The 25,423-nt window shown below is 41.0% G+C and overlaps 1 protein-coding gene across 2 annotated transcripts in view; it reads left to right on the top strand.

Annotated features, from left to right (window-relative positions):
• pwwp2b (PWWP domain containing 2B) overlaps positions 1-25,423 on the top strand; it is a 39,138-nt gene that overhangs the window by 7,368 nt on the left and 6,347 nt on the right. Inside the window, exon 3 of one of the 2 annotated variants that reach the window (XM_061690020.1) lies at positions 5,531-6,798. The exons of the other annotated variant lie outside the window; for it this stretch is intronic. The gene's annotated coding sequence lies outside the window, so the exon portion shown is untranslated. Of the gene's footprint in view, positions 1-5,530; positions 6,799-25,423 lie in introns of those variants that run through there. 2 annotated transcript variants of the gene reach the window in all.

Below are 25,423 nucleotides of genomic sequence, written 5' to 3' on the forward strand. Positions count from 1 at the left end.
TAAAGTACTTACGGCTGGTGGAGAGGTGGGTAACCTACATGATGGCACAACTCCAGGTTTCGCTGTACTCCCCGAGGTTTATGAATTTATCCTCCATGAAATGTGCCGAACACAGCACAATTTTGGTTCTGAAATGCTTAGGATTTTCACCCAAATTGAATTGAAGCAAGTTATTCCTCAACTCCTCTGAGGTTAACAAGTTATGTGAAGTACAAGTCTTGGCTTTGCAAGACATTTTCCAAAGTTGAGCGGGTGGGTACCAACCACGAACAAGTGGGCAGGTGCTTGAATAATCAGTAGCGTGACTACAAAGCACCTGAAATGGATCGGCTCATTTTCCTGCCTTTTGCCTTTAATTTGGCTATTGCATACAATTGACAAACCGCATAGATGTCAAACTTAAACCAGTTGACTGATTCATTTTAATCTATGTTCTGCAATAAACAGCGGGGGGGGGAAATTTTTTTTGGATGACATGGGACTTTTAGGCACATTTATGATGAATGATGTGGAAGTAATAAGTTACCTTGCAGATAAAACCTTGTATCAAATTGTTTTAGTGTTATGTGTAAAATTAAAACAAAAAATTAAGGGTATTAGTTGAAATAGAAAAACAACTACTTTTGACAAAAATAGTAACTATGAAGTTGGCTGCTAGCTATTAACAACTATTCTTATTCATTCATTCATATTCCATTCCGCTTATCTTCATGAGGGTCGCGGGCGTGCTTTAGCCTATCACAGCTATCTTCGGGTGAGTGGCGGGGTACACCTGAACTGGTCGCCAGCCAATCGCAGCAACTATTATGAGTAGTTGACCATGTGGGTACTGACGGCCAACTCCTGGCTCAACGTTGCGTCATCTCTGACTGACATGGCAGTGAAGTACTTGGCAATGTTTAACAACCCATTTGGATAGGCTCGATTCTTCTCTCGTTTAGTGGCTTACAATTTTTAGTGTGCATTATACCACCACCTACTGAGTCTTATTACTTTGAGTTAGGCAGAACCATGCTCAAATGGCATTTATATGGTGTGGGCAAAAGGGCTTTGCTCACTACCCATTTGAATTGACTGGGAGGTCAGTATATTGGTCTATATAGTGGACTACGTGCAGTCACGGTTTGATAATGACATAGTGCCCCATAAATTAACCATAAGTGTGACATTTCAATCAGGCACACATTCAAGCTAGTGGTAACATAAACGCACTTTAACAACAAAGATGAACGTCTTTATTACTGCAATAATTGAAATTTGCATATCACAATGAATTGTGGGACCCGTGTGGCCTTCCTGTCATCATGCAAACTGGAGCATCCCAACCTAACCGCTTTCCGCTGTTTGTGGGGGGCGACGTTTGTTGCATGCTATTTTGCACTGCCCCAGCTACATATGAGCTACAGCTAACGCGGCTAAATACGATGCGGAGCTGCGTTTCCGTCTCCATGACAGTGACTAAACTACACTTTTAGACAAGTTATCACGAAACGATGGACGGACGGAGAATAAGCCGGGAGAAAGACTGGGACGAAATGTTATTGCTAAGCTATTGTGACATGAAGTTGCAAAACACCAAAGTATGTGATTGGGTGGTACAGTACACTTCTCACATAGGTCTGACTGAAACCACGTAACAGTGGAGATTCGCTAACTTTGAAGAGCAAAATAGCAGGCAAATTAGTATGTGTTTATAGAGGAAAATACTGTAATATACTGAGCTAAACAGCCGTACAGGGACCTAAAATGTATTGGTACGTCATTTTATAAAATGGGCCTATAAATTTAAAGTACATTAATATTATAATGGTAAATGGTGGCACGGTGGACGACTGGTTAGCACATCTACCTCACAGTTCTGAGCACCCGTGTTCAAATCCGGCCTCGCCTGTGTGGAGTTTGCATGTTCTTCCTGTCCTGCGTATGTTTTCTCCGGGTACTCCGGTTTCCTCCCACTTCCCAAAAACATGCACGGTAGGTTGATTGAAGATTCTAAATTGTCCGTAGGTATGAATGTGAGTGCGAATGGTTGTTTGTTTGTGTGCCCTGCGATGGGCTGGCAACCAGTTCAGGGTGTACCCCGCCTCTCGCCAGAAGATAGCTGGGATTGGCTCCAGCATGCCAGTGACCCCAGTGAGGATAAGCCGGTATCGAAAATGAATGAATAATATTTATAAATATTTATAATAGATCATTTAGTGGTCCCCCAATGGGAAAATTTGCATCATGTCATCAGCAAAGTTGGATACAGGAAATATAAAAAGAGCATGCGAGAGAGATTTGGCTGCAAATGCATCCACCATTCCAAGGTTGATGCAATAAATACATTATAATAGCAAATATTGAAGCCATAATTTATTAACGATTGTAATGATTACGTGAAATTAAACGTTATCCAAAATTATCTAATTATATAATATACTGCAGTAACTGTTCCGTGGTAATTATGTTCTTGACATAATTTAAAAAAATATGGAAATTCAGACAAATTGTTCTTGAAGTGAGTTTCGATAGGTTCTATAGGCCATAAATGCAATTTTACAAATAATTTGCATACTTTTATAATTAATATTTGTCAGTCTTGATTTATTTTTATCTTATAATAAATGTAAAATGCTTTGTGTTACTTTGTTTTATGAAAAGCGCTTACATTAAAGTTTGATTAATTTCTTTAGGTGTTTCAGGTTTCTGCCAAGAATTTTCATTTTGGTGCGTCACTAATATTGATGCTTTTCAGCTGGCCAATTGGAGGTACTATTTCTAGTATTTGGTCAGTCAGGGTTCGAAGCATGCTGAGTCAACAACCATATAGGTGATGTGAACCACTGCTGGTTGCTCATAGGTTTGACATTGCGTGTCACTGTCACATTTAAGTATACGTTGCAATAAATGACAACAATCCATACCTTGGCTTACCCGAATAACCTTAGCTTACCCTATTGCTATGTTTTGGCTCTGGACGCTGCATTATTATACTCTACACTATCATCTTTGCTGAAGTGATCCGGTTTCTTTGAATTTTCTTGTTTGTTAGCCTGTCACATTCCAACTGATGCATTAAATATGGCACGGTTGTTTTTCAAAGAGGCCATGAACTTGGAGACAACCCTAAATCGGGCTTTTAAACCTTTGTCTGTTGAATCCCTAAAATGCAACATTTGCTGACCTGACCTGTTGTCTTAAGACCCCAAAATGTAAATCCGTGTTTTGTTTCTAAATACATTCAATACGTTTAATATTGTATTGCATTGTTGAGATATGGTTTTTCACCTTCTAAATTTTCCTGATTTTGTGGGCGAGGCTCAAAAATCTGATCCTCGTGATGTCTCGAGGATCAGACGACAATGCGGCAATGGCCATTCTGTGCAATTGCAACGAAACCCACTTCTACTGGCTTTGAAACAATGCCCACAACTCGGGGGGGGGGGGGGGGGGGGGAAACATATTCCCTGAAGTGGTTTGTGTTATTTGGGCTACGTGTCGTGCGTCTGGCTCCACGCACATTGTGTTGCGTGGTAGCGGCAAACCGAGCTTATTGCAAGCCGGAGAGCAGTTAGAGAAGCCGCCGGCGCAGAGTTACGGGCGGCAATCATTCTCACAGTTGCCTGCCGCACATTGCGGGGGCACATTGTGTGGCGAGGCAGCGTCAATTGTCCACCAGTGGATTGTTTAAAAAATAATAAAATATTGATGTTATTAATAATAATGTGTTTAATTGTGCAGAGGGTTCCGTGTCCACTGTTCATATACTGATTAATTAAATACGTCTGATCTACCGCACGCCCGTGAAGTTTGCGTATCTGTCTGCCTGCACCTCAATCAAATTCACCAAAATGACATTAGACGAGCTGCGCCAAAAGTTAGACCGCCACTGTTTTTCGTCCCACCATTCATACACTCTGCTGTCTATTGATTGGCAGGGGGTGGGGGATTATTTGTGAATGACTAAATCGTTTAGTGGGGCTAACACACACATTTTGGAATACCCACTAACAACCAAAACGTTTTGGGGGGGCTTAAGACATTTTTAAGGGAGCTTTAGCCTCCCTAAAATAGGCCTAGCGACAGCACTGGTATAAAGTATGTGGAAAAAGATTAGATAATTTGGAACCTTTATATATCCAGATTATTCACAATGTTGATCTGGTAATAGTACATTTTTACTTCTAAGAAACTTTGCAGCTTGTAATAGCATTGCCTGACGTGGTTCTATATAATAGGGCAAATTAAAATGGTGATACTCTGCCCTTTAACATTTTTAGTTGTAAATGTTTATTGCATGTACCCTGCGACCGACTGGCGACCAGTTCGGGGTGTAATCTGCCTTTCGCCCGAAGTCAACTGGGGTAGTCTCCAGCGCCCCGCGACCCTAACCAGGATAAGCGGTGTCGAAAATGGATGGATGTTTATTGCGCTGTAAAATGGAATAAAAAACTATGCAAAATAATGTACAATCACATTACAGGGAATAACTTTTCATAGGCAACATTTATTAATTTTGTATAAATAAAAAGTAAGCGCTCAGACTTTAATGCTAATATTAACCGCTAACTAGCCAAATAGCTTACTGAAATGACGGTCCCGCCTTGTCAGAAAGAGAATCAGCCACAACGTGCTCTATTTTTAGAAGCTCGAATCTCACTGTCGTGCTGCCATGAAAGGCAAGTACTGTCTCGCAGGTTTTGCATCTCATTCCTCATCAGTATTTGAAATCCTCAAGCTTTTTTCCAGGTAGGTCACATAGCTGACCACTATTACCCATGTGCGTCATAGGAAGACCCGGATAACCACAACTATAAATGTAAATAGGTGAAGTAATGCAAAGAGACAGACACTTTAAAGTGCTAGCCTGTGTGCTAACTTCGCTCACCTAGGTAAACTTACTCGATTCACTGGCCATTAGTATAGGAGTGATGCGAGGATTTCTGTAAATATTCTAGTAACTCTGTAAATATTCTTACGAGTGCTGTATTAATGTTGTCCAGAGTTGCCCGTAGCGGAGGTCTGCATGGATGTAGGTAGGCCTTTGCTGACAGCATATTTTTCTTCAGACCATAAATTAGCCAGGCATTTGGAGTCCATTAGCCTCAGTTTCTTGAAGACCTAGTTTTACAACATTCATTCGCACTGGTAGTGTAGTGGTACATGCTGCTGCCCAACTGTGCCAAACAAATGATGCGACTGACTTGGTGTGGCGACTCCCTGACCAGACAAAGCTGAAAGTCACCTTCATTTGCACGTATCCATACTGACTGGTAGAAATGTTTCATTCATCAAGTACTATGGGGGAAAAAAAAAAAAAACACTTCACCAAACTTTGCATTTCTGAGTGGTGATTTGTTCTTCCTGTTACTCATGACAAGCATTTAAATTGTGTGCTTATTTTGTTGCTCCAAAACGCAAGACTATTGTGAGACTCAGATCGAGGTTTCACATCTGTGTTGAAACTTCCAACGAAAGAGAGGATGAAACCTGCCTTGTTTGCTCATTGTCTTTACTTTGTGCTCTTTCTTGTCTCCGTCTTGTCCAGGAGGCTGTATGCTGAAGGGATGTCTCCGAGTTTTTTTTTTTGTGAATTCTCAGACCCTGTCATCAAGACCCAGAAGGGAGTATGTGCGGTTGTCTCGGCGACTATTTATATGCTGTTCCCCCCACCCCCTTCTTCTTTCGTTTCTTTTTCACAAGACTGTTGTAAAATGGCTGCCTAGGTGGAGGGATGTTTAGGACATGGGAGCAAAAAAAAAAAGCCATGCACCTCATGGTCTGGTGGGACTATTCCTCGTTTTTTTTTTTTTTTTCTACAATCATATTTCGATACAACCGAACAACGAGCGACATAACAAGAACCAGAATGTATTTATTATATTTTCAAAATCCATCTTTTTATCTGGAAAAATATCCCAGTGTGCTGCTGTCATGTCTAAAATGCGAGCCGTCGCCCATCCACCGTTTGTACAAGGACATTTGACGTAACGGTTCAAAAAGTCTTACCCTTTTGTTTAACATCTACAAAATGTGAACAGCTCCATCAGATGACAGTAACTGTTCCTACTCTTGAGTGACCAGTGTTCTATCCGACATACCTAGATTAGTGCATGTTTATACTGATCGTCATCCTTCGTATATCACCCTTACATTTCATTTTGAACTTTAGATATGTCCACTCCTCCTCCTTTTCCTTGTTTTCCATCACTTGTAATTATTTAAACCATTAAGGAAAAAAAGCACTTTATCTGTACCTTGGTGGCCTGCTGTAAGCTCACTGTCTGAAACACTATTGTGAGATACAGCCCTGATAGGCAGCAGGGGCGTTAGGAAATATTTGTGGTTGACTATCCATGGCCTTGGCGATAGGGGGGGCGGGGGGGAAATATTTTTATTTTAGTCATGTCTACAAGTCTTTCCTGTTTTGAATCATTGTGTACACTGTATATGTCCGCTCATCTACCACACACACACACACACACACACACACACACACACTACAAAAGTACCACGTGACATTTTCACTGGACAGAAATGGGTATAATGTGTCAACACTCCCTATGCAGTATCAGTTGAAGCTTTATGATTGACTTTGGAAGGAATAAAATAACATGCTGTAAGAATACTGTGAATTCAACTGCTAGTGTTGAAAGCAGCACTGTTTGAATAAGGGAGGGGGCAGATTAAAGCAGTGACGGCTGCTGTTAAAGCACAGTCAAAAAACTGCACCCAGTCCTTCTAATTTCCGCTTGGCTCAAAACGCTTAGCTGTGATCAAGGCAGAAAAATAGCTCATTGATTGCCAACGAGGGAAGTTTTTTTTTTATTTTTTTTTTTTTTTTTTTTTTTTTTTTTTTTTTTTTTTTTTTTTTTTTTTTTTTAGGGAAGCAGACGACCACCATTGTGATGCTCTGTGCTTTGACTGCCATCAAGCCCGGCTAGTTTTCCAGGCAGCCTTACACAAGATTCTAAATGTATGTATGCCTGAGAGGGGAAATGTGTCCCATGTATGTGCAACATGGCTATCAACTGTTGCCCATATTGGTCAATGTTATTGGTTATTATTATTATTTTTTTTTTTACATGTACAGTGCATAAAATAAAATATACAAGCAATATCATTGCTGTTGTGAATTGGTGTGGCTATATTAGCTCATAGTTAACATGTGGCATTACTAAAAACTTGCCTTCTGTGCAATTGTATTTATTTTTAGCACAAAAAAATATTTTAGTGTTAAAATATAAAGTGGGCCATTTGATGTAAATTTTTATGATTGAAGATGGTGTTGGTGGAGATCAAGTGAACTGTACAGGTCTTCATGTCATGTAGGCACAACTCAGCTCTTACATCTCCAGACTGCTGTCCCTAAACTACTAAAGCTGAGCTAATTATCACTCTTGCACAATGTAGTCACTTAAACCCATTTAAAAAAAAAAAAAAAAAAAAACCTCAAAAACTTTACATGCATTACAGTAGGAAAATCAACACTGAGTACAATGAGTACGTTTAGGCTGTATTTTGGGCCCTCCCTTGCTCTTTTCCTGTATCTTCTTTCATCAGCCATCCTCCAGGCCCATCCTCAACCATGCTTGCTAATTTGAAGCCATAAATAGCGGTGTTCAAGTTTCATAAGGCATGCGTGTGCATTTGCAGCTCGGTGGACATTCTATTCAAGGTGAGTTGACCCACGTGTCCCTGTCCTGCTATCTCTTGATCTAAGTATTTTGTGATGGCGTCTCTGCTGTATGCGAACCCCTCCCCACACGCCTGCTCTGATTTCTTCACTCTGACTCTGTCTCCTTTCGTTTCTCCAGGAGCAAAGTCGCACCTTAGCAAGCGTTGAGTCACCAGTGGCAGGTTTCAGATTTTAATTACGTACACTAAGTGTTCATTAGTAAGTGAGATTACAGACTACTACTACCAATTTGGTACACAGGCCAAGGAAATTGAAACTTAAAATTTTGGACCAAAGTTGCAGATAGCTGTATCTATACTGGAGATCCTCTGGTTATGAAGACATACGAGGTTTACAGATTACGAACGGTGCGCAATGAACAAGTTTGTGCAGTGGTGTAAGAATACGTCATCACATTGCACAAGAAGGAATGCTCAGTGACTGCCGTAGTTACGCATTTTTTATTACAACCCCAATTCCAATGAAGTTGGGACTTTGTGTTAAATATAAATAAAAACAATACAATGATTTGCAAATCATGTTCAACCTATATTTAATTGAATACACTACAAAGACAAGATATGTAATGTTCAAACTGATAAACTTGATTGTTTTTTAGCAAATATTCATTAACTTAGAATTTTATGCCTGCAACACGATCCAAAAAAGCCTGGGACAGGGTCATGTTTACCAGTGTGTTACATCAGCTTTTCTTTTAACAACATTCAATAAACCTTTGGGAACTGAGGACACTAATTGTTGAAGCTTTGTAGGTGGAATTCTTTCCCATGCTTGTTTCATGTACAGCTTCAGCTGTTCAACAGTCCGGTGTCTCCGTTGTTGTCTTTTAAGCTTCATAATGCAACACACATTTTCAATGGGAGACAGGCTAAATGGATTTTCTCTTTTCATTTTAGCATAAAAATAAATAAAAACAGAGTACAATGATTTGTAAATCATGTTCAACCTATATTTAATTGAATACACTACAAATAAAATATATATCATGTTCAAATTGATAAACTTGATTGTTTTTAACAAATAATCATTAACTTAGAATTTTATGGCTGCAACACGTTCCAAAAACAGGTGGCAAAAAAGACTGAGAAAGTTGAGGAATGCTCATCAAACATCTGTTTTTTTCCACCCAGAGGTGAACAGGCTAATTGGGAACAGGTGGGTGCAATGATTGGATTTAAAAGGAGCTTCCCTGAATTGCTCAGTCATTCACAAGCAAAGATGGGGCGTGGTTCACCTCTTTGTGAACAAGTGTGTGAGAAAATAACAGAACAGTTTGAGGACAATGTTCCTCAACGTACAATTGCAAGGAATTTAGGGATTTCATCATCTACGGTCCATAATATCATCAAAAGAGTCAGAGAATCTGGCGAAATCACTGCATGTAAGCGGCAAGGCTGAAAACCAACATTGAATGCCCGTGACCTTCGATCCCTCAGGCGGCACTGCATCAAAAACCGACATCAATGTGTAAAGGATATCACCACATGGGCTCAGGAACACTTCAGAAAACCAATGTCAGTAAATACAGTTCGTCGCTACATCCGTAAGTGCAACTTGAAACTCTACTATGCAAAGCAAAAGCCATTTATCAACAACACCCAGAAACGCCGCCGGCTTCTCTGGGCCTGAGCTACTCTAAGATGGGCTGATGCAAAGTGGAAAAGTGTTCTGTGGTCCGACGAGTCCACATTTCAAATTGTTTTTGGAAATTGTGGCCGTCGTGTCCCCCGGCCAAAGAGGAAAAGAACCATCCGGACTGTTGTGGACGCAAAGTTCAAAAGCCACCATCTGTGATTGTATGGGGCTGTGTTCGTGCCAATGGCATGGGTAACTTACACATCTGTCAAGGCACCATTAATGCTGAAAGGTACATACAGGGTTTGGAGCAACATATGCTGCCATCCATGCAACATCTTTTTCATGGACGCCCCTGCTCATTTCACCAAGACAATGCCAAACCACATTCTGCACGTGTTACAACAGCATGGCTTTGTAGTAAAAGAGTGCAGGTACTAGACTGGCCTGCCTGCAGTCCAGACCTGTCTCCCATTGAAAATGTGTGGCGCATTATGAAGCGTAAAATACGGCAACGGAGACACCGGACTGTTGAACAGCTGAAGCTGTACATCAAGCAAGAACGGGAAAGAATTCCACCTACAAAGCTTCAACAGTTGGTGTCCTCAGTTCCCAAACGTTTATTGAATGTTGTCAAAAGAAAAGGTGAGGTAACACAGTGGTAAACATGACCCTGTCCCAGCTTTTTTGGAACGTGTTGCAGCCATAAAATTCTAATTTCATGATTATTTGCTAAAAACAATAACGTTTATCAGTTTGAACATTTAAATGTTTTTGTCGTGTATTCAATTAAATATAGGTTGAACATTATTTGCGAATCATTGTATTCTGTTTTTATGTTTAACACAACGTCCCAACTTTTTTGTAATTGGGGTTTTATATTTAAGGCCCAAGTCATTACCATACAATTATTTAGTGCAATTTTGACGACTACTAGTGACAGATTACAGTGCGCTCTGACTAGCATTCAAATTCAGGTTACATTGCCATCGTAAGACCTGGAACTGTGTCGTAAAGAGAGGACCCCCTGTAGAGTGAATGGGATCAGTCCAAATAACTTTCCTTAATGCTGATCAACTTCCAATCCAGGATGTACCCTGCCTCTCGCCCAAAGTGAAAGCTATAGAAAATGGATAGCTACTGTGTACATACGTTGCAACTATGAGCGTGACGCTAGCCTCGTTAGTTGAAACATTTCTCGTGCCACAGTAAATATGGTAAGATTGTAATGGTATCATTTTGCTTGACAAGCTAACAACAGCATAACATTATTTTACAGATTATAAAAACAGATTGCGTACCTTGGAACAGACTAATGTGTGCATTTTTTAAGGGATTAAAATGACTACGTAGGTTTACTGGCAATAGCCTTTGAATATTTTTTTGGGATCTTTTGAAGGTGGTATTTTGCTGACGGTCCGAAATAAATAAATTAATTCTGTTGAGCAGAAAAAGCTTTATCCAGACCGCATGTATTTGGGTTCCTTTTAGATTTTCGAAACTGACTGGTCACCAGCCAGTCGCTGGGCACACAGACAAACAACCATTCACACTCCCATTCACACCTTTAAACAATTTGGAGTCTTCAGTATCCAACAGAAGCATGTTTTTGGAATGAGGAAGCCAGAATATCTGCAGAAAATCCACACAATCAAGGGGAAACATGCAAACTCCACACAGCCGAGACATTTGAACCCCGAAACCCAGGCAAACGGGATAAACCCTCGTCCACCGTGCTCTATCCATTATTGAATATAACTCGAAATATTTTCAAAGCTAGACATAGTCACACTATTTTCTTATATTTCACATTAGACTTTTATCTGTGCCAAAACTATCTTGATATGTAGCTTAATTTATCCCAACTGAAAACCACAATCTCTAAATGAGTACCTCTAAACAATTGTTCAAGTAGCCCAATAAATGTGTTATCAATAGAAAGAAGCTGCACATTTGCCTCATCTTAACTTTGACAGAAAGTTTCCACTGAACATCAAGACTCTTTGCCCTGTTGTAAAAGTCATGCTCTGGTAAATCCCTGAATATCTAATAAAGCCTGCAACACCGTGGATTTCAAGTGAAAAGAGAACAGTTCCCATCTTGGTGGCGCCTGTGTGTTTATTACCGAACTCACTGTTTGTTTAGTTTCAGCATTAGCACCAAGCCTCCTCCAGGCAATGCCTCGCTATCTGAGTGGGTTGTTTGGCTCAGAACACTGATGTGCAGGTGAAATGGGGGTAGTACAGCATTTCCAGTAGATGTTGATACATATAATGAACATTGACACTATTTCCTAGGAGACATACTGTACATGCAGAGCAGCAGTGATGGCGAGCCACAAGCAACAAATCACCTTCCATTTTCAATCCCATAATGTGCCCAAAATGGCTGCTGCAGATTGTTACCTGTGGGATTTGTGACACACATTTCATCTTTATCTGACACACTGAAATTGCTGGATTAGATTTTATTCATAGGTATGGATAAAACACGCTCAAAGGAATAGCTGCAATAGGCAAGGCGAACCCTATTCTCTTTTACACATTATGTTGTGCTACGGGCAGGAGTATATTTTTAACAACAGATTAGGGAAGTGAAAATGCTTGTCGATTGCTTTTGCCTCAGTGAGCATCCAAGTTTCCTGATTAATTTTTAGATTAATGTGAGAAAACCACCAGCCACAACAGTGTTGTCTATAGACTAATGCACGTGTCAAACCCAAGGCCCGCGGTCCAGATGCAAACCCCCCCCCCATCCCTTTTTATTATTATTATTTATTTTTTTTGGGTGGCCCACTGAACCAAATCAAATGTCTCTACAACCCCAATTCCAATGAGGACACTCGTTGTTGGAGCTTTGTAGGTGGAATTCTTTCCCATTCTTGCTTGATGTACAGCTTCAGCTGTTCAACAGTCCGGCATCTCCGTTGTTGTCTTTTACGCTTCATAATGCACCACACATTTTCAATGGGAGACAGGCTAAATGGATTTTCTCTTTTCATTTTAGCACAATATCTGTAACAAAATTGCAATTTAGTCTCACTATTTACAGATATTACAAGCATTCCCCACCAAATCAATCTCAACGTAAATAATAAGACATAATCGAAAAATAGTGTTAATAGTAGTTTGTCACTATTTTCCATTTTTGATTTCAAATTATTTTTTTGTAAAAACATGTTGGCAGGTATGTGTGTGTGTGTGTGTGTGTGTATATACAATTGCATTTACTATATACAATTTCCCCAAGCAATTAAATGCGTGGGCAATTGTTGATTTGTAATAATATGATGTGGAGATATAAATTTACTGTATAAGATTTTCATCGTCTGCACTCTGAGGGAAACAATACTCTAATTACCATGCGGCCCACGAGTAAAATGAGGTTGACACCCCTGATAAATTTAATTCAGTACAAGCATAGCAGTTGTGAGAAAAACAGCTGGGATAGGCTCCAGCTCACCCGCAACCCTGATGAGAAAAAAGTGGATGGATGGATGGAATCCTTATGATTATGGTATGAATTACCAGGATCCCTTAGTATGGCGCAAAAGATTGTGCTTCCTCCAACGTGAAATTTTCAAGTCTTTCACCACTTTGTTGTGTCTTTTCCAGCCAACCAGCCATTCATCCATTCATTTTCTATACCACTGGTGAAAGGCAGACTACCTTGAACCGGTTACCAGATCACATAGCAAATAAAGAGACAGATGACTTTGTATGTGCACATTCACACTGCTTCCCATGGGCTCACCACCTGTGGGAGGAGCCATAGGGGTCGGGTGCAGTGTGAGGTGGGCGGTGGCCGAAGCTTTGTCATGCAGCTCTTAAATTGTGACTGTGCAAACGTGGATATTTCATCCCACTTCTAACTTGAGAAAACACCTTGCGGTAAGTTGCAGATCTTTCTACTGTTGTTTTGGCAGTGGATATGGCAACATTAGCCCTATCCTATGATCTCGCACACATAATCACTGTCTGGTCAGCAAACCGGTACTTCATGAAGCCATTTAAGTGAATAAAGCAAAACAAATTTCTCTCGGGCCCAATGCATGTGTTGTTGGTTTTTTGGCAGTTAGAAATTAAAATGGTGGCAGGTGTGTGTCGACTCCCATCTATTATTTTTTTTAATTTGATGTTCATGCTCTGATTTAAAAAATAAATACATCAGAAGTCACTCACAAATTGCACTTGAGTAGTTTGTTTTCATTGAGTACTTTCTTTCTCAAGTAAATATTTGGATGATTACTTTTACTTTTACTTGAGTCAGAATATTCTGAAGTACCAGTACTCTTACTTGAGTACAATATTTGGCTACTCTACCCACCTCTGGTGTACAGGTACCTAATATTGTGGCCCACTGAGTGGACTTTAATATTAAGACCTCAGTTCTTGGCACAACCCAATTTCCATATGTGCAGAGCGTTTATGTACTCCCTCAGTGTTTACCTTTTGGAATCTAAAACGTTACAGATCATGATTCAGCATGTATGAACCAGTTCTTCTGCCAAGAAGAGCACAGCTGCCCCACTGTTTCTATAGAAACATGTTTATACACATACATAAAAAAACATAGTAATCCCTGTGTTTCCTGTGGCCTCCATGCTCATGTGCAGCATTAATAAAATAGAACACGCTGACAGTCATGGACCCGATTTCCTCCCAATGAGACATGGACACATGCTTGCACAAGGCAACATGGACTTCTGTTACTTACTTCTTGCCCTTCACCATTCTCTGCATGAGAATTGTGCTTAATCCTTTATGAATGAGTGCAGCGTAAATCTGGAACAAAAAGGAATGGCAAATGGCAGAGGGATGCTGTGTGCAATTACTGCTAATGATATGGCTCCATGCAAGCTGTGGCCATAATTAACTTTAGTGGAAGCCCAGCCTGTCTGAGAAGATTGTCGCAGGAAAGGTCTGGGAGGCAAAAGCGAGGAAGGCAAACCTTAGATGACATTCAAAAGACATGGCTGCCTCCCTAAATTAGGCACGATGGGTGACCCAGTGTGAGAGGTAGCATGAGAAGGATGTAAATTCAGATTATCCACTAATATCAAGGCTGATTTAAGACAGCGTAGAGATCCAATACTGTGAGCGCTATCAATAATTCTGCTCTTACAACAATTACAATGTCCAATTTATCAGAGATGTTCAACGGCAGTACATCATACTGACAGCTGTTTGTTTTGCTTACGTTAGCTACATGATTACGATTATAAAGGAAACATGGGCTATGACACATCTGACACATTTTATGGCGACAACACGTTCCAAAAAAGCTGGGATAAAGTCATGTTTACCAACCTTACAACACTTTTTTTTAAATTTTTTTTTAACAACATTCAATAAACGTTTGGAAATTGAGGTCACTAATTGTTGAAGCTTTGTAGGTGTAATTCTTTCCCATTCTTGCTTGATGTACAGCTTCAGCTGTTCAACTGTCCGGGGTCTCCGTTGTCGTATTTTACGCTTCATAATGCGCCACAAATTTTCAATTGGAGACATGTCTGGACTGCAGGCAGGCCAGTCTAGTACCTGCACTCTTTTACTACGAAACCACACTGTTGTAACACGTGCAGAATGTGGGTTGGCATTGTCTTGTTGAAATAAGCAGAGACATCCCTAAAAAAAAGACGTTGCTTGGATGACAGTACATGTTGCTCCAAAACCTGAATGTACATTTAAGCATTAATGGTGCCTTCACAGATGTGCTAATTACCCATGCCATGGGCACTAACACACCCCCATATGATCACAGATGCTGGCTTTTGAACTTTGCGCTGATAACAATCCGGATGGTCCTTTTCCTCTTTGGCCCGGAGGACACAACACCCATGATTTCCAAAAACAATTTGAAATGTGGACTCGTCAGTCCACAGCACACCTTTCCACTTTGCATCAGTCCACCTCAGAAGAGCTCGGACCCAGAGAAGACGGGGGCGTTTCTGGAGGTTGTTTATATATGGCTTTCACTTTGCAAGGTAGAGTTTTAACTAGCATTTATAGATGTAGCAACGAACTATGTTAACTGACAATGGTTTTCTGATGTGTTTCTGAGCCCATAAGGTAATATTCTTTACACAATGATGCCGGGTTTTAAAGCAGTGCCGCCTAAGGGATCGAAGCATTCAATTTTGGTTTTCAGCCTTGTCGGTTATGAGCAGAGATTTCTCTAGATTCTCTGAATCTTTTGTATAATATTATGGACCATAGCGATGAAATCCCAAAATTCCTTGCAATTGTATGTTGAGAAACGTTGTTCTTAAACTATTGGACTATTTGCTCACGCAGTTCTTAAACTCACCCCATTCATGCTTGTGAACAACTGAGCCTTTCAGGGATGCTCCTTTTTTACCCAAGCATGACAATAACCTGTTTCCAATTAACCTGTTCGCCTGTGGAATGTTCCAAACAGATGTTTTTGAGCATTCCTCAACTTTCCCAGTCTGTTGTTGCTCCTGTCCCAGCTCTTTTGGAACGTGTTGCAGGAATCAAATTCAAATTGAGAGAATATTTTCAAAAAAACAAGAGCCTTCATCATGTGATATTTTGTTTTTGTAGTGTATTCTATTGATATAGGTTGGAAAGGATTTGCAAATCATTGTATTGTTTTCATTTACATTTTACACAACATCCCAACTTCACTGGAATTGGGGTTTGTAGTATCAAACTCCAAAATTGTATGAAATCTAATGAGGTCTCCTGTGTCACATATGCAAATTATGTCACCTGACATGGACATGGGAGCAGCATTGCAAAATTGACTTACTTGCTTACTGTTTCCCAACTTTATCTTGTTGAGCATCCGAATCTTTCGTTTTAAACCTTTGAACAAGCTGAGGTACAGGTTAAGCTTTATCAATCGCCGAAGTATCTGTTGAATTTAGCTTTTGTTGGTGCCGAGTTCAAGTGCAGCCCTCTGAAACGACTTTCTCTGGCTTTAGCAAATGCCCGCTGTAATAGTTCAGTGTTTTCATCAGTGGTGATAGTAGCAGGCCTTCTGCTGCGTAATTTGTCGAGAACAGATCCAAACTGGTGCTCACTGCAGTCGAGGAGTGAAAAGCATCTTGCCAGCCTGCTACAATGTCATTTGGCGAGACATGGGCAAGGGAAATGATAAGCTTACAAAACTACAGAGTCTAAGCTGTCAAATGCTGATGGCCTCACATCTGTCCGAATGATACCGAAAACGAAATGGATAAAAGGAAGTGTATAGTGAATTTTGGGACACACTGTATATAATGTAGTAAATATAATAAAACAATCCATTGAAAAACAGTCAGTATGGCAGTAACTGAGTGTCTTCCTGTGCCGCTTGATGACATTCGTAAACCGAACCAAACACAAACTAGTACTGTTCAGACCATTCCCCCCCCCAAAAATAAATATCATGGAAAAGTTTATTTATTTCCAAAATTCCATTCAAAAAGTTAAACTTTCATAGACTATAGATTCAGGGCCCACAATTTAAACAATTTCAAGTATTACAAAATCAGGAATTCAAAAAATTAGAATAATGTGAAGAAAGGCACCATTTACTTCTCAGTTTTTGTAAAAAAACAAAACAGAAATTAAGGTCACATTAAATCAATCAAAATATGGTACTTTCAAAACGATGTGTTAATCTTCAAACTTGGTTGGGAATCCCTTTGCTTTAATCACTGCCTCGATGCGCCGTGGCATTGAGGCAATCAGCCTGTGACATTGCCTGGGAGTTATGGAAGCCCATATTTCCTTGATGCTTCCTGTCAGTTGTTCTTTGTTTTTGGGTCTGGTGCCCCTCATTTTCCTCTTGATAACACCCCAAAGATTCTCAATGGGGTTTAGATTTGGCGAATTGGCTGGCCAGTCAAGCACTGCGATGGCATGGGCATTAAACCAGGTTTTGGTGCTTCTGGCGGTACGGCCAGGTTCTGCTGGAAAATGGAATCTGCATCTCGATACAGATCCTCAGCAGAAGGAATCAGGACGTCCTCTAAAACATTCTGGTAGACTTTTGCGGTGACCTTGGATTTAAGAAAGCAGTTTACCAACACCTGCACTGGACATTGCACCCCAAATCATGACTGACTGAATATTTCACACTGGACCTCAAGCAGCTTGGGTTCTGTTCTTCACCCATCTACCTCCAAACCCTTGAACCGTGATTCCCGTATGAAAGGCACACTTTACTTTCGTCGGAAAATAGTACCTCGGACCACTGGCCGGCAGTCAAGTCCTTCTTCTCCTTGGCCCAGTTGAGACACTTCCTACGTTGGCTCAGGCTCAGAAGTGGCTTGACATGAGGTACCCGACAGTTGTAGCCCATCTCCCACATGCGTCTGAATGTCGTGGTTTTTGAAGCTTTGCCCTCTTTGATCCTCCTTGAATCTTCTGTTTGATAATCCGCTGAAGCCCACGGTCATCTCATTTCCTGGTGCATCTTCTCCTGCCACATTTTGTCCTTCCACTAGACCTCCCATTGATATGCTCAAATTATGTAAAAATAAACCAATTGTTTGCGCCATTCTAAACACTGTGACATTCTCATTCTTCAAAAATTCTCAGTCTAATTAAAAAAAAAAAAGTGCCAATTTATCCAAAGTGGTATTATATATAAATGACAGTAACAACCATTTTTACTTTACAACTTAAATACAGAGTGTGAGTATTTTTGCCACCTCTGCTTCCCTTATCATGTGTAAATCCTTGTTTCAATGGTGGGCACCCTTCCAATAACCGCTATATTGACTTGTTTTGTAAATGTGGGTAAGAGGTCAGAATACTAAGAGGCTAAAGGGGGCAGCCAATAATTTGATTACCCTCATGCATGTCATGGAGACTCATTGAATGTCTTAGCCATGCTGTACTATTCACTTAACTAAACTTGTGCCTGCGCAATCAGATTACTTCGTTCCTTCTTTATTATTATTATTTGGGCAACCCAAGTGCCATTATGAAGGTTTTAACAGAAATGCACCTATTTTTGAAAATGCTTTTGTATTACAGCAAAAATATTTGTATTATTAGTATTTTAAATGAGACATCCATGCTTTATCTATACCCGCATATCATTGGTCACATAGAAACAGACAACCATTCACACTCTCAGTGAGTGAGAACTGAACCCAGGCTGCCGACACAGATGTCAGGAAAAGAACCACAACATCATTATTTTTCCATATTTTCTGTCTGTTGTCTGGTATGTCTTTTCAAAAATACTCCTAGGATGAAGAAAGAAGACTTTTCACCCGAGTTTAGCTTCTGACTGAAATCAGCCTGTCTTGAGAAGGTGATCCTTTCTCATGCCACTGCTCACTCCGCTGCCTTCTTCTGCAGGGTCTGCTAAAGTCCGAGTCTTATATAGTAAGTAAGTGTTACAGACTTAGCTAATTGTTGTTATATCTTGTAAATATTCAGACCCCTCTAGCAATTCTTTTCCCAAAAAGTGACTAATGACAAGAATTTTGGTGACGCCCAGACTCCCTCCCCACAATCTTCTTGGCTGAATCTCCCCATGATTCTCATTCATAGAGGTAGCACTTTATCACCAAGCTGCTGAATTACCCTTTTCAATTTAGTATGAGGATCAGTGTATGTGGGAAATTTGGATAAATGCGTAGAATTCTAAGGGTAGTGGACCCTACGGTCCCCTCACTGGAATGGGCATGCGAGGGCCAATTCATTGCTGCTTGCAGTGTTAATTATGCTTAGGGATGGTTTCTTTTTGGGTTTGATTTGTGTGTGCTAAACCAAACCTACAGACGTGTCCTCTTTTTGTTTTATGAAAAACTAAGCTTGCTAAAAGCAGTGTGGATAAAACAAAACAGAGACAATGACACTGTAGAACGGCATCCACACACACTCACAACATACTAAAACTCATCACAGCCAGCTGTGCCCCCCCCCTCCCAAAAAATAAAAATCAATGACATGGCGTTGCATATGCATGTGACATTCAAGAATACATAGTTCAACAATTAAAAGCATTAATAATCAATTTTATGTTGAGCCTTTGTGTGGTATTTGTCAATTTGGAAATCCCAATGATTTGGGACAAACTGATTCATGTTTGTTTTTGTCCTAGGAGCATTTCTAGGCTTACATACATTTAAAACCTGCACCTGAGTCTGATTTACATAAAAATAAATTGATATTGATGATGACTGATTACCCACATACAAAGCATGGCTCCAACAGCCCCTGCTTGTTGAGTATCACTTTCCGTCTCTTTGACTCGACAAGGATGGTGTATCACTCAACTCAACTTTATTAATAGTGCACTTTAGCAACAACCGCAGCTTCAACACTGTGGTGGACACAAGATCGAACGGAAAATAACACAATAAATAAAATATAGTACTAATACTACTACGACGAAAAGTAAATTAAATAAGTAAATAAATACATGCATACATACAGTACAGACATACATAAAATATTATTTTCTAATTAAATATAAAATAAGAGCTCCCTTCACATTGGCATTAGGCATAGAGGACGTCCAGACTTTTATGCCTTTTACAGCACAATCTAAACGCAGGGATCCTGAAATTGGAATCTTGCGATCACAGCATGACGGCCCTCGCATTTGTTCCAATCTGAGTTATGAACGTAAACGAACAACTGTCGTTTACTTGCAGCCTTTAGGTTGTCTGCTGTAACACACATACAGAAGCAATCGTTCAAATCTCCTGTTCCATTTCCTCTCTATCACTTCACTTTACTCTATCACATCACATCTTGCATTCCTTGCCAAGAGGACGTTGGGCAACTTCATGTTGGGGTGAAGCTCCGTGCAGCTGTAGGATCATAGACAAACAATATTCTCTGCTATTATATTTTATATATATACAGTGGGTACGGAAAGTGTTCAGACCCCCTTAAACTTTTCAAGACCAGTCACAGAGTTATTCTGCAACCACTTATAGTGATTTTAGCTGTGTGCTTAGGTTCATTGTCTTGTTGGAAGGTGAACCTTTGGCCCAGTTCTGAGCACTCTGGATAAGGATTTTGTCCAGGATATCCCTGTACTTGGCCGCATTAATCTTTTCTTCGATTGCAACCAGTCATGCCTGTCCCTGCAGCTGAAAAACACCCCCACAGCATGATGCTGCCACCACCATGCTTCACTGTTGGGACTGTATTGGACAGGTGATGAGCAGTGCCTGGTTTTCTCCACACATGCCGCTTAGAATTAAGGCCAAAAAGTTCTATCTTGGTCTCATCAGACCAGAGAATCTTATTTCTCACCATCTTGGAGTCCTTTAGGTGTTTTTTTTTTTAAAAGCAAACTCCATGTGGGCTTTCATGCATCTTGCACTGAGAAGAGGCTTCCATTGAGCTACTCTGCCATAAAGCCCCGACTGGTGGAGGGCTGCAGTGATGGTTGACTTTCTAGAACTTTCTCCCATCTCCCGACTGCATCTCTGGAGCTCAGCCACAGTGATCTTTGGGTTCTTCTTTACCTCTCTCACCAAGGCTCTCCTCCCCCAATTGCTCAGTTTGGTCGGAAGGCCGGCTCTAGGAAGGGTTCTGATCGTCCCAAACGTCTTCCATTTCAGGATTATGGAGGCCACTGTGCTCTTAGGAACCTTAAGTACAGCATAAATATTTTTGTAACCCTGGCCAGATCTGTGCTTTGCCACAATTCTGTCTCTGAGCTCTTCAGGCAGTTCCTTTGACCTCATGATTCTCATTTGCTCTGACATGCACTGTGGTGCTGTAAGGTCTTATATAGACAGGTGTGTGGCTTTCCTAATCATGTTCAATCAGTATAATCAAACACAGCTGGACTCCAATGAAGGTGTAGAACCATCTCAAGGAAGATCAGAAGAAATGGACAGCACCAGAGTTAAATATATGAGTGTCACAGCAAAGGGTCTGAATACTTATGGCTGTGTGATATTTCAGTTTTTCTTTTTCAAAAATTTCAACAATTCCATTTTTTCTCTCAATATGGGGTGCTGTGTACATTAATGAGGAAAAAAATTAACTTAAATGATTTTAGCAAATGGCTGCAATATAACAAAGAGTGAAATATTTAAGGGGGTCTGAATACTTTGCGTACCCACGATGTATATATCCATCCATCCATCCATCCATTTTCTGTACCGCTTATCCTCACTAGTGTCACGGGTGTGTTGGAGCCTAACCCAGCTCGAGAGGTGGGGTACACCCTGATGTGTGTGTGTGTGTGTGTGTGTGTGTGTATATATATATAAATATATATATATATATATCACAGATATAACGGCGTAATGGTGTACATGTTTTAGCACAATGCAAAAAAATATATAATTAAGGGAGGAAGTGTAACGAGAAACGTTAACGGAGCGGCTGACTTACAGGCACCTCTTTGAACTTTGAAAGCTCATATCATTAGGTTAAAAAGTGACAGGCTTGCGGGGGAGCCATTAAAAAAGACTGTTAGTTCATTTTAGAGTCTCTTTTTCAACCTACAACTGTCTGCCTGAAGCAAATCCAGGAGGAGACTTAAAACATTTCTCAAGGATGTGGGTGCGGTGGTCTATTTACATGACAAACCGTAGCTCGAGCCATGTGTCCTATATAATGAGAGTGTGAGGCCTACAAGAAACAGCCACCACTCACAATGCTCCAAAAACCTTTGCGCAGTGTGTCATGTCATTCTTCTCCCCCCTTTAGCGACTCCTCAAATATTTCCATAAGAGGACAGATTGAGTCAACATTGCTGATGCCTTCATTTCAACTGCTTTGCTGCGTGGCCGTGAGCATGCATGAGTCCTCCCCCAGGATGTGGTTGTGTCTCTGCCCAGCAAGCAGCAGCCTCAGGCCTCCTTGAGCAGCTGTCAGTGGGCTCTGGAGACCCAAAGAAAGGGAGTCGCCCTGCCCCCAACTTTACCAGCCTGCCTGATCACTGCAAGGCCTGAAGGGGGATGGGCATCCATGTGGAGGGATATAACATAATAACACAGAACACAGGCGATGTCTTGGCATCTCCTTGTAAAATCTGTTTTAATCACAATGAATTGTGTAATTCATTTATGCTCTCCCATAGGAATGTAACACAAGTGGCTTTGTTTCAGTATTCTCATCGAGTGTCTTTCTGTTTCCTCAACTTCCTGTTTTCTTCTCTCAAAGCTCCTGCATTGTCATCATGCTGTAGTCATGTTCTTTTCTGAAGCCACAGTCAAGCAAAACAACAACCTCAATTATTTTGACAGTGTATGTGTGTTACCACAGAAAGAAAGCACACTAAAAGGATAGTGTTCCTCTGACTCACTTTTGGCATAAAAAGTAGGGTGGTTAAAAGGTCAAAAAGCTGGCTCTGTGGGTGGCTACATCTGCATTTGAAATGCTACATGAGCCTACTGGATACAGTATATGGACAAAGGTGACCTGTTTCCTTGAGACAGCAAAAGCAGCAATATCGCTCTCAATTAAGTTGTATCACTCTGAAATAAAAGCACAGAAGTCAATAAATACCGACATTAAGAACACTTGTAAAATATTATGATATCCAATACAAGAGCTGGATCTAAAATTATGCCTTTACAAAGGCAATCACATTCAGTTTTGATTGACACTGTCAAAAAACAAAACAAAAAAAAATGATAAAGCAGACTGATCATATTTGTTTCATCAAAATAAGGTACTTGCAAACATCTTTTACTGTGGGAAAACAATCAAAAAAGGTACACAATGAGAAACACTAAAACGTTTGAGATTTACATTTACAAGTAGTTTTGTAAACTACTACTCTATATCGTCTATGAGCAGCATATAAAAGTGATAATAGGAAACGCTGTCTATTTGATTTTATTGGCATAATAGTAGGCCCATTGTCAAGTCCAGTTTATTTGTATCAAAGGGTTTCACAAGCCCACATTTGACAAAGATTGGAATGCAGCCTGATGGGGGGCACAAGCCAGTGCAAACTGTAGGCCGGTCCCAGCCCCAGATAAATGCAGAGGGTTGCGTCAGGAAAGGCATCCGGCTTAAAACTTTGCCAAACAAATATGAGTGTTCATCCAAAGAATTCCATACCGGATCGGTCGTGGCCCGGGTTAACAACGGTGGAAATTCCGCTACTGTGGGTCGAAGTCGAAGAAGAAGAAGAGGTGGAAAGCGGGTTCTTCGGCAGAAAGAGAAGAGGAAAGCACAGAGCCTAGAACTGAATGGGGGGACTTTGAATGTTGGGACTATGACAGGAAAATCTCGGGATTTGGTTGACATGATGATTAGAAGAAATGTTGATATATTGTGTGTCCAGGAGACCAGGTGGAAAGGCAGTAAGGCTAGAGGTTTAGGGGCAGGGTTTAAATTATTTTACCATGGTGTAGATGGGAAGAGAACTGGAGTCGGGGTTATTTTAAAAGAAGTGTTGGCTAAGAATGTCTTGGAGGTGAAAAGAGTATCAGATCGAGTGATGATGCTGAAACTTGAAATTGAGGGTGTTATGTATTATGTGGTTAGTGGCTATGCCCCACAGGTAGGATGTGAGCCTGGAGGTGAAAGAGAAATTCTGGAAGGAGCAAGACGAAGTAGTTCTGAGCATCCCAGACAGAGAGAGAGTCGTGATTGGTGCAGATTGTAATGGACATGTTGGTGAAGGAAATAGGGGGTGATGAAGAAGTGATGGGTAAGTACGGCATCAAGGAAAGGAACTTGGAGGGACAGATGGTGGTAGACTTTGCAAAAAGGATGCAAATGGCTATAGGGAACACTTTTTCCAGAAGAGGCAGGAACATAGGGTGATCTACAAGAGCGGCGGTAGAAGCACACAGGTGGATTACATCTTGTGCAGACGATGTAATCTGAAGGAGGTTACCGACTGTAACGTAGTGGTAGGGGAGAGTGTGGCAAGACAGCATAGGATGGTGGTGTGTAAGATGACTCTGGTGGTGGGGAGCAATATTAGGAAGACAAAGACAGAGCAGAGAACCATGTGGTGGAAGCTGAGACAGGACGAGTGTTGTGCAGCTTTTCAGGAAGAGGTGAGACAGGCTCTCGGTGGACAGGAGGAGCTTCCAGAAGACTGGACCACTGCAGCCAAGGTGATCAGAGAGGCAGGCAGGAGAGTACTTGGTGTATCTTCTGGCAGGAAAGGGGAGAAGGAGACTTGGTGGTGGAACCTCACAGTACAGGAAATCATACAAGCAAAAAGGTTAGAAGAAGTGGGACACTGAGAGGACAGAGGAGAGGTGGAAGGAATACATTGAGATGCGACATAGGGCAAAGGTAGAGGTGGCAAAGGCCCAACTAGGGGGATATGATGAGATGTATGCCAGGTTGTACACCAAAGAAGGAGAAAAGGATCTATACAGGTTGGCCAGACAGATGGATAGGGATGGGAAGGATGTGCAGCAGGTTAGGGTGATTAAGGATAGAGATGGAAATATGTTGACTGGTGCCAGCAGTGTGCTAGCTCGATGGAAAGAATACTTCGAGGAGTTGATGAATGAGGAACATGAGAGAGAAGGGAGAGTAGAAGAGGCAACTGTGGTGGACCAGGAAGTGGCAATTATTAGTAAGGGGGAAGTTAGAAAGGCATTAAAGAGGATGAAAAATTGAAAGGCAGTTGTTCCTGATGACATTCCTGTGGAGGCATGGAAGCATCTAGGAGAGGTGGCTGTGGAGTTTTTGACCAGCTTGTTCAACAGAATTCTAGCGGGTGCGAAGATGCCTGAGGAATGTGCTGGTGCCCATTTTTTAAGAACAAGGGTGATGTGCAGAGCTGTGGGAACTATCGAGGAATAAAGTTGATGAGCCACACAATGAAGTTATGGAAAAGAGTCGTGGAGGCTAGACTCAGGACAGAAGTGAGTATTTGCGAGCAACAGTATGGTTTCATGCCTAGAAAGACTACCACAGATGCATTATTTGCCTTGAGGATGTTGATGGAAAACTACAGAGAAGGTCAGAAGGAGCTACATTGCGTCTTTGTAGATCAAGAGAAAGCCTATGACAGAGTACCCAGAGAGGAACTGTGGTACTGTGGTAACTCTGGAGTGGCAGAGAAGTATGTTAGAATAATACAGGACAAGTACGAGGGCAGCAGAACAGTGGTGAGGTGTGCTAGGCAAATTTAAGGTGGAGGTGGGACTGCATCAGTGATCAGGCCTGAGCCCCTTCCTGTTTGCAGTGTTGATGGATAGGCTGACAGGTGAGGTTAGACTGGAATCCCCCTGGACCATGATGT

The sequence above is a fragment of the Phycodurus eques genome, chromosome 11 (genome assembly GCF_024500275.1).
Source record: "Phycodurus eques isolate BA_2022a chromosome 11, UOR_Pequ_1.1, whole genome shotgun sequence".
In the NCBI taxonomy this organism is placed as follows: Eukaryota; Metazoa; Chordata; class Actinopteri; order Syngnathiformes; family Syngnathidae; genus Phycodurus; species Phycodurus eques.